At 41.9% G+C, this 12,520-nt stretch overlaps 1 protein-coding gene across 2 annotated transcripts in view; it reads right to left on the bottom strand.

The window, feature by feature from the left end:
* SHROOM2 (shroom family member 2) overlaps nt 1-12,520 on the bottom strand; it is a 116,336-nt gene that overhangs the window by 22,723 nt on the left and 81,093 nt on the right. The gene's annotated exons all lie outside the window — the stretch shown is intronic.

Below are 12,520 nucleotides of genomic sequence, written 5' to 3'. Positions count from 1 at the left end.
TTCCAGCAGTCACATCCACTTCTGCTCTCCCAGTCACTATCTCCCGCTGCTGTGAAGCAGTCTCCGGGTGAGCCTGCGCTTACAGCTTGCCAGGAAAGTGATGGGTTGGGAAGCTCCCGTACCACCCCTCGCCGGGAGGAACCCTGAGCCTGGCACCCTCAGCCAGAGCAGCAGCTCTGCAGCTCGGTGCAGAAAACAAACGTTTCTGAAAGGCACTGCCGTCTAATTCCAGGGTGCGTTATGCCAACTGTGAAAACAAAAGCTGCTAAAAACAGCGCGTGTGCAGGGACACATGCACACAGAGCATCGCGCCTGGAATCAGCTCACATTTTCTCTCGTTCTCCTAAAACATCAGTCGATGCAAAAGGCGTTTACACTAAGCAAAATAAGATCCTGCACTGAGCATTGCATCATTCCTAGTTTGTTACTGTAGCTTCTGCTGATAGAGACAGAAGACACAGCGTGTACTCAGAGAACAAAAGAAATACTGTATGAATCCATACTGCAATATTCTGTCCAGAACAGAGGGAAAAAGCTCCCCAAGGCTCGTGCTTCTTGCCGTCTCTCTAGCACTCAAGCATCAAACATAAAGCAGCCTTACCAGGATTACAGATGTTTACCCGCATTCACTGGAGATGGGAGCTTTGCATCCCTGCAAATGCGCCCGTCAGCTCGAAAGCTTCCCAGAGCTGAATGCGTCTCAACCTCTGCGTCTCATTTACTGTAACACAGAGGATTTTCAAAGCCATGCCTCACAACAGCTGGCTTGTTTTTGCCTGCTTCCTATGATTGACAAGTTCATACAAGCTCCGTCAACTTTAACCTTGATAAGTGAAGGCTTGGTCTGTATTGTATGTTACATCATCAGAAACTTCTGACCTCAGGGAAAAGATCTCAGAGACTTCAAAGCTTTTCCCTTCCCCCACTTCCCCACCCTCATCTCCTGGTTTTGGTTATAAAAGGAAAAAAAAAAAAAAGATTCTAAAAGTCCTTTAATTTTTTAAGGGTTTTTCATCCCATTTGTGAAAACCACGATCTGCACTTCAGCAATAACAGCTCCGCAAATGTTAAATATTTAAAGCGAGGATAAAAGACCGGCATAGCACCAGGTTCCTTTCTGAGCAACAGTCATATAAGCAAGTCTTTAATTTTAGAAGAAAGTCTTCATTAGCTGCCCTCCAGCCTGATTTCTTTTGCATGTGCTGTGTGTACAGGCGCTCATCTAGCAGGAGGTTCTGCAGGGAAAGAACTCAACGCATCCATGTGCATTAGCACCCCCATGCTCTGTCTTCAGAAAGCAGAAGCACCACAACCTTCATCAGAACAAAGCTCCAGTTCTGTTCGATTTTTCTGGAAGAACACCTTAAAGACTCAGAAAAGCTGTGGATAAGGCTCTAATACGCATTATAAGGTCATTTTAAAGGATGACTATTTGAAGAGGAAGGACTTCACTTAGCTGTATGTAAAATCACATACAGTGGTTTGATATTATTGCACAACACGGAGAGACAGTTAATCTGTCCCACTAATTTTTTCTGTTTCCCAGTGCTGCTGATTTGATTTCAATATACAGAAAGAAAGACTTCAAGAGAACTCATTCTGTCTACACTGTTTACGTAAAGCAAAGCAACTGGTTAACAGAGAGTAACTGTTGTACCACACAGAGAAATGGGAAGTAGAAATGTTACCTTACTTTTACACAAAGCTTTACTGAAATTTATTGATGTAAACTGTCTCATGTGTGATAGCAAATCACAGCCCATGTTGCCTGAGGGCTTATCAGAGAATGTGAACATCTCACAGTCTAACTCCTACTGCAAGGACAGTGAATCACTCCGTGTGTTCTGCCACACTGAAGAGTCAATCACCTGTCTCCTAAATGTTTTCCCCCAAGTTTCCCCCTAAATGTTTTCCCCCAAGGGAAAGAGAAATCTTTAACATATCAGCTTATGATGCTTTTATAGGTATAAGCGCTAGAGAGTACCTCTGATCTTTCTGATTCAACTTGTATCACTAGAATAGCTGCTAGAAGATAGCTGGACATCAAGTGATGCAACAAAATCTTAATCTTAGGGTAGTCTTCATTCTAATTCTCTTTCCAGGAAAAGCAGTAAAACCACACCAGAATAACAGCAAAAGGAATGAAAGCTTACAAAATGATCTCTGTACCTCTCTGCAGGAACTTTCTTGTATGACAATTCTCTTGATCACACCCAGTTTTAGTGCATCCATAATGACATCTTGGGCTTCTCCAGCTTCTACCACTTGTCAACACTCACTTCTGGGGTGAGGAATCATAGAATCCCTAGAATTGGAAGGGACCTTTGAAGACCAACTCCCCAGCAATGAACAAGGACATCTACAGCTAGATCAGGTCGCCCAGGGCCTGATCCAACCTCTCCTTGGAAGCCTGCAGGGATGGGACATGAACCACATCTCTGGGCAACCTGTTCCAGTGCCTCACCACCCTCACTGTAAAATCTTTTTCCTTATATCCAATCAAAATCTACCCTCTTGATGCTTGAAACCATTTCCCCTTGTTCTATTACCGCAGACACTGCTAAAGAGTCTGTCCCCTTCTTCCCTAAACCTCTCCTTTAGATACTGAAAGTCTGCTATCAAGTCACCTCAACAACCACCTCTTCTCCCAGCTGAATAGCCCCAGCTCTCTCAGCCTGTGCTCAGAGAAGAGGCGATTATTCCTTTGGACCATTTTTGTGGCCCTTCTCTGGACACACTCCAACAGGTCTGTCTCTTCTGTACTGAGGACTCCACATCTGGACGCAATACTCCAGGTGAGGCCTCACCAGTGCAGAGTAGAGGGGCGGGATCACCTCCCTCACCCTGCTGGCCACGCTACTTTTGTTGCAGCTCAGGATATGATTAGCTTTCTGGGCTGTAAGAGCATATTGCTGCCTCTTGTCCAGCTTCCCATCCACTGGTACCCCCCCAGGTCTTTTTCAGTAGGGCTGCACTCAATCCTTTAATCTCCAAACTTGCATTGGTAGTGGGGATTGCCTCAACCCAGGTACAAGAGATCTGCATTTGGATCTGTTGAAGCTCATGAGGTTCTCCTGGACCCTCTGCTCAAGCCTCTCTAGGTCTCTCTGGACGGCATCCCATCCCTCTGGTGTGTCAACTGCAGCCTACAGCTTGGAATCATCAGCAAATCTGCTGAGGGTGCACTTGACCTCACTGTCAATGTAATTGATGAAGTCATTAAAAAGTATCGGTCCCAGCACTGATCCCTGGGGGACACCACTCATCACCAATCACCATCCGGACATGGAGTCATGGACTACTCCCTAGACTCAATCCTGCAGCCAGTTCTTTGTCCACTGAACATTCTGCTCATCAAATCTATGTTTTTCTAATTTGGAGGGAAGGATATTGCAGGGTACTGTGTCAAAGGCTTTACTGAAGTCCAGACAGATGACATCAGTGGCTTTTCCCTTGTCCATTGATGCAGTGACACCATCGTAAAAGGCCACCAGGTTGATCATGCAAAATTTGTCCTTGGTGAGAAGCCATGCTGGTTCTCCTGCATCAGCTCACTGTCTTCCATGTGCCTTAGCACAGCTTCCAGGAGGATCTGCTCCATGCTCTTTCTTGGCACAGAGGTGAGACTGACAAAGGTCAGTAGTTCCCGGGTCATCATTTTCACCCTTCTTAAAAATGGGTGTGATGTTGCCTTTTGTCCAGTCACCAGGGACTTTACCTGATTGCCATGACTTTTCAGATATCATTAAGAGTGGCTTGGTGACTACATTGGCTAATTCCCTCAGGACTCTGAGATGCACCTCATCAGGACCTACAGACTTGTGGATGTGGATTCATAGTGTCCTAGTACACTAGGACATGTACCTGGCAATTTCCTGAGCATTACTGGGAAAGTTAATGGGAAGGCAATGGGAGTAGCCTGTAAGGTTTAGGGATGGAAAGCTGCCTGGATTGCAAGACTAACTCATCCTCTAAGATGGAAAGAAACGATGGATGCATCTTGCAAGAGATTGTGGCAGGATAAATACAGGAATCAAGAAGTAACAGTGACAGAAAGCATCTTCCTTAGCACTCTCATTTAGCCACAACCAATCCTAGATCACAGAATAATGAATTTGGGCTACTCTTGGGCTACAGATCTCTAGACTCAAGAAACCCTGAGAGTTTTAAAATGGAAAACAAATGGAAGGAACAGACTACTACAGTGGGACAATTCAGCGTGCATCTCCTGACTTGAAAAGAATCTGGTTCAAAACTTCGCCACTGAAGAGTTACCCTGTGCCAGTGGCCATATGTACTTAGATTAATCATTCTTGAAAGAGAAAGAATCCACACTGTGGTTTTTCATTTTGAAAAGGGCATCTACATAACAGAGAGGAATATTTTTAAAAGGAACAAACCAGATGGTGTAATGCTAAGAGATAACATGCGACTGAAGAAACATGAAACTCAGAGAAAATGCACAATAGCTACCCAAAGGAGCAGACCACGTTCCCCCCCCCCCTTCCCCTCAAAAGAATGAATTAAAAAAATTAATTAAAATGGTAGCCACTGGAGAAATGAAGTCCCATTCAAGTGAGATTCATTCAATCAGAACTGCTCTAGCAAAACAGAGTGACAAACAAAAGACTGTGTTAAAATTTCTTAAAGGTTTGAGGATTAAAAATAAAAAATGCACTCAAAAACATGAGTAGTAGTAAAGAGTAATAAAAATAAGACTATAGGATAAAATGTACATGACTCTCTTCACATTTGTGTGAGTAAAGAGCAGCTCATATAGACATTATTTTCAGCTAGGAAGGTACCAATGGATGCTGTCCACAATTAAGTAGGTAGTCATGAGTTACCAGGTCCAGACAATGATTATCTTAAACTCACAGACAAAATTGCTACAACAGTATCTGTGATGCATTCATATGATAGTTTGACAACTGTTTGAGCAAAGTGATGTTTGTGGAAGGAAGATATGAAGGTGGTAAGAAGAATAAAAGGAAAAGAACAAGAGATAAAAAATATTCATTATGAATCTGGAGAATTTCAGATGTGTAAACTTAATGCCTAAATTAACCGAAGTAGAAGAAATTATATTAAGAGATTCAGTAGATGTACTAACTAGCATATTTAAATGACTACTATTCATTCTGGCCTGTGCAGAAAATCTATGCCTCAGATGTGTTACTCTACATAGAAAGGTTACCTATATTCACTGACAACAGTGATCTTCCACCACAGAGACTATTCAGGTTTCTAAAAGATACTTATCACCACAGGCTCTAAAAATATAACTGCCATGGGACATGATAAACATCAAGGATTTCAATATCTAATTTACTATGAATGAAAAAGAAGGCAACAGGTGTACCTGAGAGAAATTCCTATAACTGAGTGAATGAGCTATAAAACAACAGATTACATTCAGATTTAATAAATGCAAAGTAACTCCCAGGACTCTGGTGTGGGACACTGCACTGGCTGAACTTCATGAGGGGCTCACTTCTTAAGCTTACCAAGGTCCCTCTAGATGGCATCCCTTCCCCCTAACAAATTGGCCACGCTACACGGTTTATCATCAGTGACAATAAAACATTATAGAATCACAGAATCATCAAGGATGGAAAAGATCTCTAAGATCATCCAGTCCAATTGTCCACCTATCGCCAATATTTCCCCACTAAACCACCTTCAGGGACAGTGACTCCTTGGGCAGCCCCTTCCAGCACCTGACCACTCTCCCAGAGAAGTATTTCCTAACATCCAATCTGAATCTCCCCTGGTGCAACTTGAGACCATTCTCTCTAGTCCTATTGCTAGCTACACAGGAGAAGAGGCGGACCCCCACCTTCACCATAACCTCCTTCCAGGTAGTTGTAGAGAGCAATAAAGGTCTCCCCTGAGCCCCCTCTTTTCCAGACTCCCTCAGCCACTCCTCATAAGACTTGTGCCCCAGATTCGCCACAGCTTCACCGCCCTTCTTTGGTCACGCTCCAGGGCCTCAATGTCCTTCTTGTAGTGAGGGCCTAAAACTGAACACAGTACTCGAGGTGCAGCCTCACCGTGGCTGAATACAGAGGGATGATCACTCCCCTGGCTCCTGCTGGCTGCACTATTTCTGATTCAAGCCAGGATGCCATTGGCCTTTTTGGCCACCTGGGCACACTGCTGGCTCATGTTCAGCTGAGCATCTACCAATACCTCCAGATCTTTTTCCTCTACACAGTCTTTCAGCCACACTGCCCCAAGCCTGTAGTGCTGCCTTGGGGTTGTTGTTACCTTATGAATTCACAGTGCACCCAAAAGTTGTTGCAGTTCTCCCGCAGTTCCAAAAGGAAGAGGAGAGGCCGTGGAAAGAGAGAGTGGAGGATAATAAAGATGGGAAAAAAACATACATTAGTTTGCAAAGAGGAGATAGGCACCCATCCCCCTGCAAGAACAGATGCTTTTCCTCGCATCATTAAAAAAAGCTACTTATGGATGTCAAGAGTCAATACTGGTCCAAAACCAGTTAGTTACTTTTCTGCAAGACAAATTTATCAAGTGCTGTTAACCACAAATAGTTAGGATTGTGTCTCTTAGATGCAGGTCACCGGAGGCTGGGCAAGGATACCCAGAAGCATAGCTCTGTGTTAGCCTTGTTTTTATTTTCTCTGAGCATCTGCTACTGTTCAGTCAGACAAAGGAAACTGAAATGGGTAAATGTTTGGCCTGCTAATCTACTTCCATCAACTTCTTTCATGCACCAGCACTTATACATTACAGTGTCTTAAGAGTGTGATTATTATTTGACTATTGTTAGTCAGTCACATATGTTAATATGCTGGAAAGGCATAGCAGTTCATGGCAATGAAAACTGTAATAATTATTGGTATTTATAGGTAACTTGGGAAAACAAAAGATGATTGGGAACATGAATACATACTGCTGGTTGCTCACTCCCTTGTTGTCTCTACATGCATGAACCACAGAATTGTTTTGTTTAAGATTAGGAAAATACATACTTTAGAACAGCTTGAGACAGTACTGGACCATTCATTAGACCATATCATCAGTGGCAAAAAGGTGGCCTGGCAGATGCATTACCAATCCATATCTTAAAGAAATGCTAGCGTAAACAGAAAGGGCTTCAGCAGCTCACATTCTTAGAATCCTGTCAGCAGCTAAGAGTCTGTGAGGAGGATAAGCATCTTGGCTCTCCTTCACTTCCTCCAAATGATGACAAGGAGCTGCAATCTGTGGGTAGGGGAAAGCTGCTTATTTATTTATTTATCTTACTTCCTCAAAGTCAGGGATCCAGACATCTGAAGCATTACTTCAATCAAAGAGGTATGTTCAAGCTGTATGAAAAGCATGTCTTCTCACTTTAATTCAAACCAATTTCTGTCAAAAAAGAGCAGTTAAACCTTTATCGAAGTCCTCATTTTATTTAAAACTGATTTTAAAAAGAGGACACTTCACAAGCTCTTGAATGAAATGATTACACAGAAATTATTCTCACACTGTACATTAGATCAGTAAGTAATTGCGTATATATTCTTTTTTCCTATGAATTACTACATGTTAGGTAATTTCATACTCGGCAAACTGATACGGCATATTTATTTTCTTTAGAAGATTTCATGTGAAAAATAACAGCAGCTGTAGGTAGCTCATAAGGCAGAGAACTTTGATCTTTTGCACCATAAAATATTGAGACTCATTATTCCACGCAAGAAGTGTTTACCACAGCCATTTTTCACTGATGTCTAAGGAACCCTTTACCCAATATCACTCTATTTTTTTTCCTTAAGAGAAAAAGGTAGGAGGGTGAAAATATTCTGCTGTTGCACATCTGATGATGCCCTGATAAGCCCTCCAATGACTGAGATGCATTCATCCCACAGTATTCATTCCACTTGATTCTAGCAATGCATGGGCAGCAAAACATTCTTATTTGACAGAATGCCTGCAAGCACAGTTCTGCTTAACTGTTTAATCAAATGGCCCTTTTGCTATATATAAAAAGGAAACTCCTTTCAGGATTTCTTGCATTTCAATCACTAAAGTTCACTGTTCAGTAGATATTACTGTTGTATATTGCTATTTCTTGTTTGACAGTGGAGTTAAAAAAAAAGAACAACAAAACACACCAGACTTAAAATTAGTGAAGCTACAAAAAAAACTGGGTAGTTCCTAAGAATATTTCCAGTGTCTAATTCATTTTCCAGGTTCTAACTTACATTGTTTTTCCACTGTAAACATGAAATTACATGAGAACTACAGTTGTCCAAATGCATCATGTTGATTTTTCTTCTGCTAGCCAGCCCTTACAGCTATGTAGTCCCAACCCATATAATGGACATAAAACAGAACAAGTTCAGAGAAAATGATGACAACACACATGCATGTTCCACAAGTGTGCTCAGCATAAGCATATGCTTCACATATAAACACATCAGTGAACTATCATCCCTTTGTAAATCCTTTTCCATCTGATTTGAGTCAGAAGACATGAGATTATTCACATTCCCGTGTACCAAAGATCTTTCAAGGATGCAAGGGCAGAGTACAAGGGCTGCTCCAAAAGTAATGTCTCTTATTTTACTGTATTGGCGCACAACATCAGTAGTGGATGTTGGTGGTATGGCAATGAAGGTTGAACCTTCCCACCAATATTGTGTCACATGCTGTTGTCATATGACAGATGGCAGCAGAGGGGCAGCCTGACAAAATAGCATCTGAAATGGAAGTGCGTATGAAGCAAAGGTGTGCCACTGAATTCCTCCATGTAGAAAAAATGGCACCTAGTGACATTCACTGACAATTGCTGAACGTTTATAGAGTGAATGCGAGTACAGTGAGGGGTGGGTGGTACACTTAGCAGTGGTGACAGTGACATGAAAGACAAACCGTGTTCCAGACAGCCATGCACAGCTGTCACGTACAAAATGAAGAGTGTCTCAGCTCATCCACTCAAATCAGCTAATGGTGGTGACAGTGTTGAAAAATAAGTGTTTCATAGCTGAGAATTTGCTCTATCAAACAGGGTCATTGAGCTCTTGCATTGTTTCCCTGGTAACCAATAGGAAACATTACTTTCTGAGTTATCTAATTTTCATTTGCGCTGCCCAATAAGCATTGAGGCTCCTGAAAAATCAGATTCCTTATGAAGCATCTGGTATTGAATTGGAGAACCTCTCTGTCAGTTGTTTCTTAATGGTTCCTTGTCAAAGATTTTATTCTTACTTTTTCAGAATATTAAACTTGGGCATTTAGTCAACTTAAGAACCAAGAAATGACTTTTACTCTGGTTCTGTATGGCAAAGTCTGTTCCTCTGCCTTGAAGAGTTCAGGTAGGAACAACTACTAAGGCATGCAAAGTCAAAAAGAAACTTCTTACGGTGTAATTAGAGTTGAGTCATGCTTTGGTCCTGTACTTGACATGTGCATGTTCCTTTACTTGTCACCTATTAAGTGTTGAAAGACCTTTCTGTGAACTGTGATCTCAGAAATCCTTTCTCAGTTTCTGAAATTATCTAATTTTTATAGACACTCTGGACACATTAATAGAGGAATAGAAGTCAAATTTTGTCACAAAGTAAATATAAGCAATGGCTGTGAATATCTCTAGTAGGTGAGAACTCTAAGAATTAAATCACTAAGTACTGCTCTATTGATGCAGACCCACTACTATGTATGCCATGTCATTCTGCAAGAAGCCACAGACTACAGGCCAGATTACACATATCCATCCTTAACCTTTCGAAGGACTATGCTGGTTTAGAAATTTTGGAAACTTATAGGGAAGTCAGTTGTATAAGCAGCTTATGTCATTTGACAGAGTGAGGTCTGCTTAAAAAATGAGGACAGCCTTCATGTGTTAGAAGCAAAACTTTGATAACTGGCTTGCAAGTAGCATCATTAAAAATATAAAATTTTCTTTTACAGACTAGCAGAATCATGCTCTACTTCTAAAGCAGTCCTAAACTTAAGAACATACTTAAAATTGCATCAAGCTATGGCATAAAAAACTTCAGCTCATGCCAGATGACTGACTGCACACCTATAAGTTTATAACAAGAGTGATTTGGTTCTAGCCTGAGTGATAATAATGACTGCCATGGACCACTAGCGGTGATTCCTATAAAACTAACATTACCAGCCATTAAATACTGTAATTCAGAAGATCATGCTGCAGCTTTCCCAAAAAGGGAGATGAAACAATCTGATTCCATTGGAAGCACTCAGTAATCTCACTGGGGAAATATACAGCCCAAGCATGAAAGGAGTTCACAAATCACCATCAAATTTAAAAAAGAAAGAAGAGAAAAAAAGTCTTTCAGAAGTAATGCTACTTTACATTTTGCAACTGCGTGCTAAAAAAATAAAAGGACACTAAGAAAACACTGTAGCAAAGTGAACCAGTCCAGGAGAAAAAAAAAATGCTTAGAAAGCTATATATATATATTTTTTAATTTTCACTTTAGGCATTGGATGTTACAATACTATAGCCCTTTCTTTACTCTAGATTTAATGTATGAAAAAGGCTCGTATTTCTTTGAAAATAAGCAGGAATGCTGCAATGGCATACTTTCAGAGTTCGTTTAAAAATCAAATTATTCATTTTCTTTCCACTGCCCTGAGGGGGATGGAGGCCAGAGGCATCATGCAGTGCTGGATAGTCTCTAACCCACAGAATGCATCCATGAATTCCAAATCTGTCTCTCAGCTTAGGTCCCTGTGCGTGTAACACAAACACTGAAGGGCTGCTCCTGTGTCCAGAAGTCACGTTGTCTCTAGAAACACAAAGGCAACTGTAGTACAGTGGCCTCAGCAGCACAAAATGAGGGACATTAGCAATATAATCCAAACGAAAATATTCAAGGGAAGTATTAAATACACCCATTAGGAAGACTTCTAGTTTGGTTAATATTTGTGTTCAAGAATGTATCGCATACTGGGTCAGTCTGCTAGCTGTCTGCAGATTTCTAGCTTTTAAAAATATGGAACTAAATGCTTTTAGAGCATCTCAAAAAAAAAATCACAAAAAAATTACAATTCATCTGGTTCCTTTCTATCAGGCCTGATCTAGTGGTTGGCAGCCCCACACACGGCAAGAGGTTGAAGCTTGATGATTTTTAAGGTCCCTTCCAACCTAAGCCATTGTACGAGTCTGCCACAGAACTGCACAAAAAAATAAAGAAAAAGAAAAAATGACACAGTAACACACGTTTTCCCATAGTACAGCCATGCATCATCATTCAGTGCCAGGTCACAATACAGGAGTTAAAAGTCTGACCAAAAGATTTCATGGTTTTGTTTGTCTTAAGCACAGAAGACTTGTAACCCTCTGCACAGCACAAGTCCTGAGGGACAGACTGTGTCAGAGCCCATTTTACAACCCTCCCCATAAGGCGCTGAAATGGCCAAAGCCTACGTCTGAAATCGCATGTCAAAATAGGCTTTGGCTCACAGAAAACAAGTTACTGCAGCTGGTGCCCAGTCATGTGATATTCATAGATTCCATGGCTATAAAGCAAGAATTGTGCTGCACAAACACTGTTAAAATGCTGGCGTAGGTGTATTATGCACACGCTTTTGTGACCGGTTCAGCAGTGCAGGATGGGGCCGTTCCACTCTCACAGAGATGCTGCCTGCTCTCGGCTCATTGTGCTGCTTCTCCCCCTCACCCTCCCTCCTTCTTCCCCACCTCCCTCCACACACGCGTGAGCTCACACCCTCACGTGCTCCTCGTTTGGAAATCACTACGCTAAGTACAAAGGGCTACAAAGAATTAGAAACAGCAGATGGGCTCTTCAGCTGGGCAATGCGCACTGCAAAATGTCGCTTTACAAAAAACACAAATGCTATTTTTTTTTCTACAAGCTTTTAAGGTCATGCCTAGAGCCCCAGCGTTTGCTACAGTTCAGAATTTTCTCTCCCCTGGAGAAATTCATACCACTTAGAGAATAAAGGAAAGCAGTAATTTTTCCAGTACACGTGTTCCTTGTTACAAAAGATGAGATACAAAACCCGGTGACTGCAGTACGTGTGCTGTCCCTTGGGCTGCCGCACGTCCCCTGTGCAGCTGCAGTATCAGCATTGCTGAAATCATTGGTTACATGACAACAGCTCCAGCACGCCGCTGGCCAGAACGAGGGCACCCTGCCACACACAAGAACTTGAGGATTATAACTCTGCTCTGCGTTTGACAGCCATGCGCCTGACGAAGGTCTAAAAAAATTACACGATGTAATTAGAACATGAATGAACAGAGAAGCAGAGCTGATCAAATGGGAAAACAACTTCTGAGCGCTTCTGTTCACGTACTGTGTTCTGTAAAGGCACAAAACAGTCAAGCCCAATTTGCAGTGCTACTGTGTTCCAGTAGCACACCGACTTTGCCAAATACAATACTGGAAGGCTTCTGGGAAATCTCAAGCATTTCCCCACCCCTGCCCAGCCAAAAAACCTGTTACTGATAAATACAAAACATAAAAATCTGAACTGCTTCATGCACACTAATAAGAATCATCTGACTCTGAAC

Source organism: Cyrtonyx montezumae, unplaced genomic scaffold, assembly GCF_038088225.1.
Source record: "Cyrtonyx montezumae isolate F1298 unplaced genomic scaffold, pur_monq_1.0 scaffold_3, whole genome shotgun sequence".
Lineage (NCBI taxonomy): Eukaryota > Metazoa > Chordata > Aves > Galliformes > Odontophoridae > Cyrtonyx > Cyrtonyx montezumae.
This window is presented reverse-complemented; position numbering and strand designations above follow the sequence as displayed.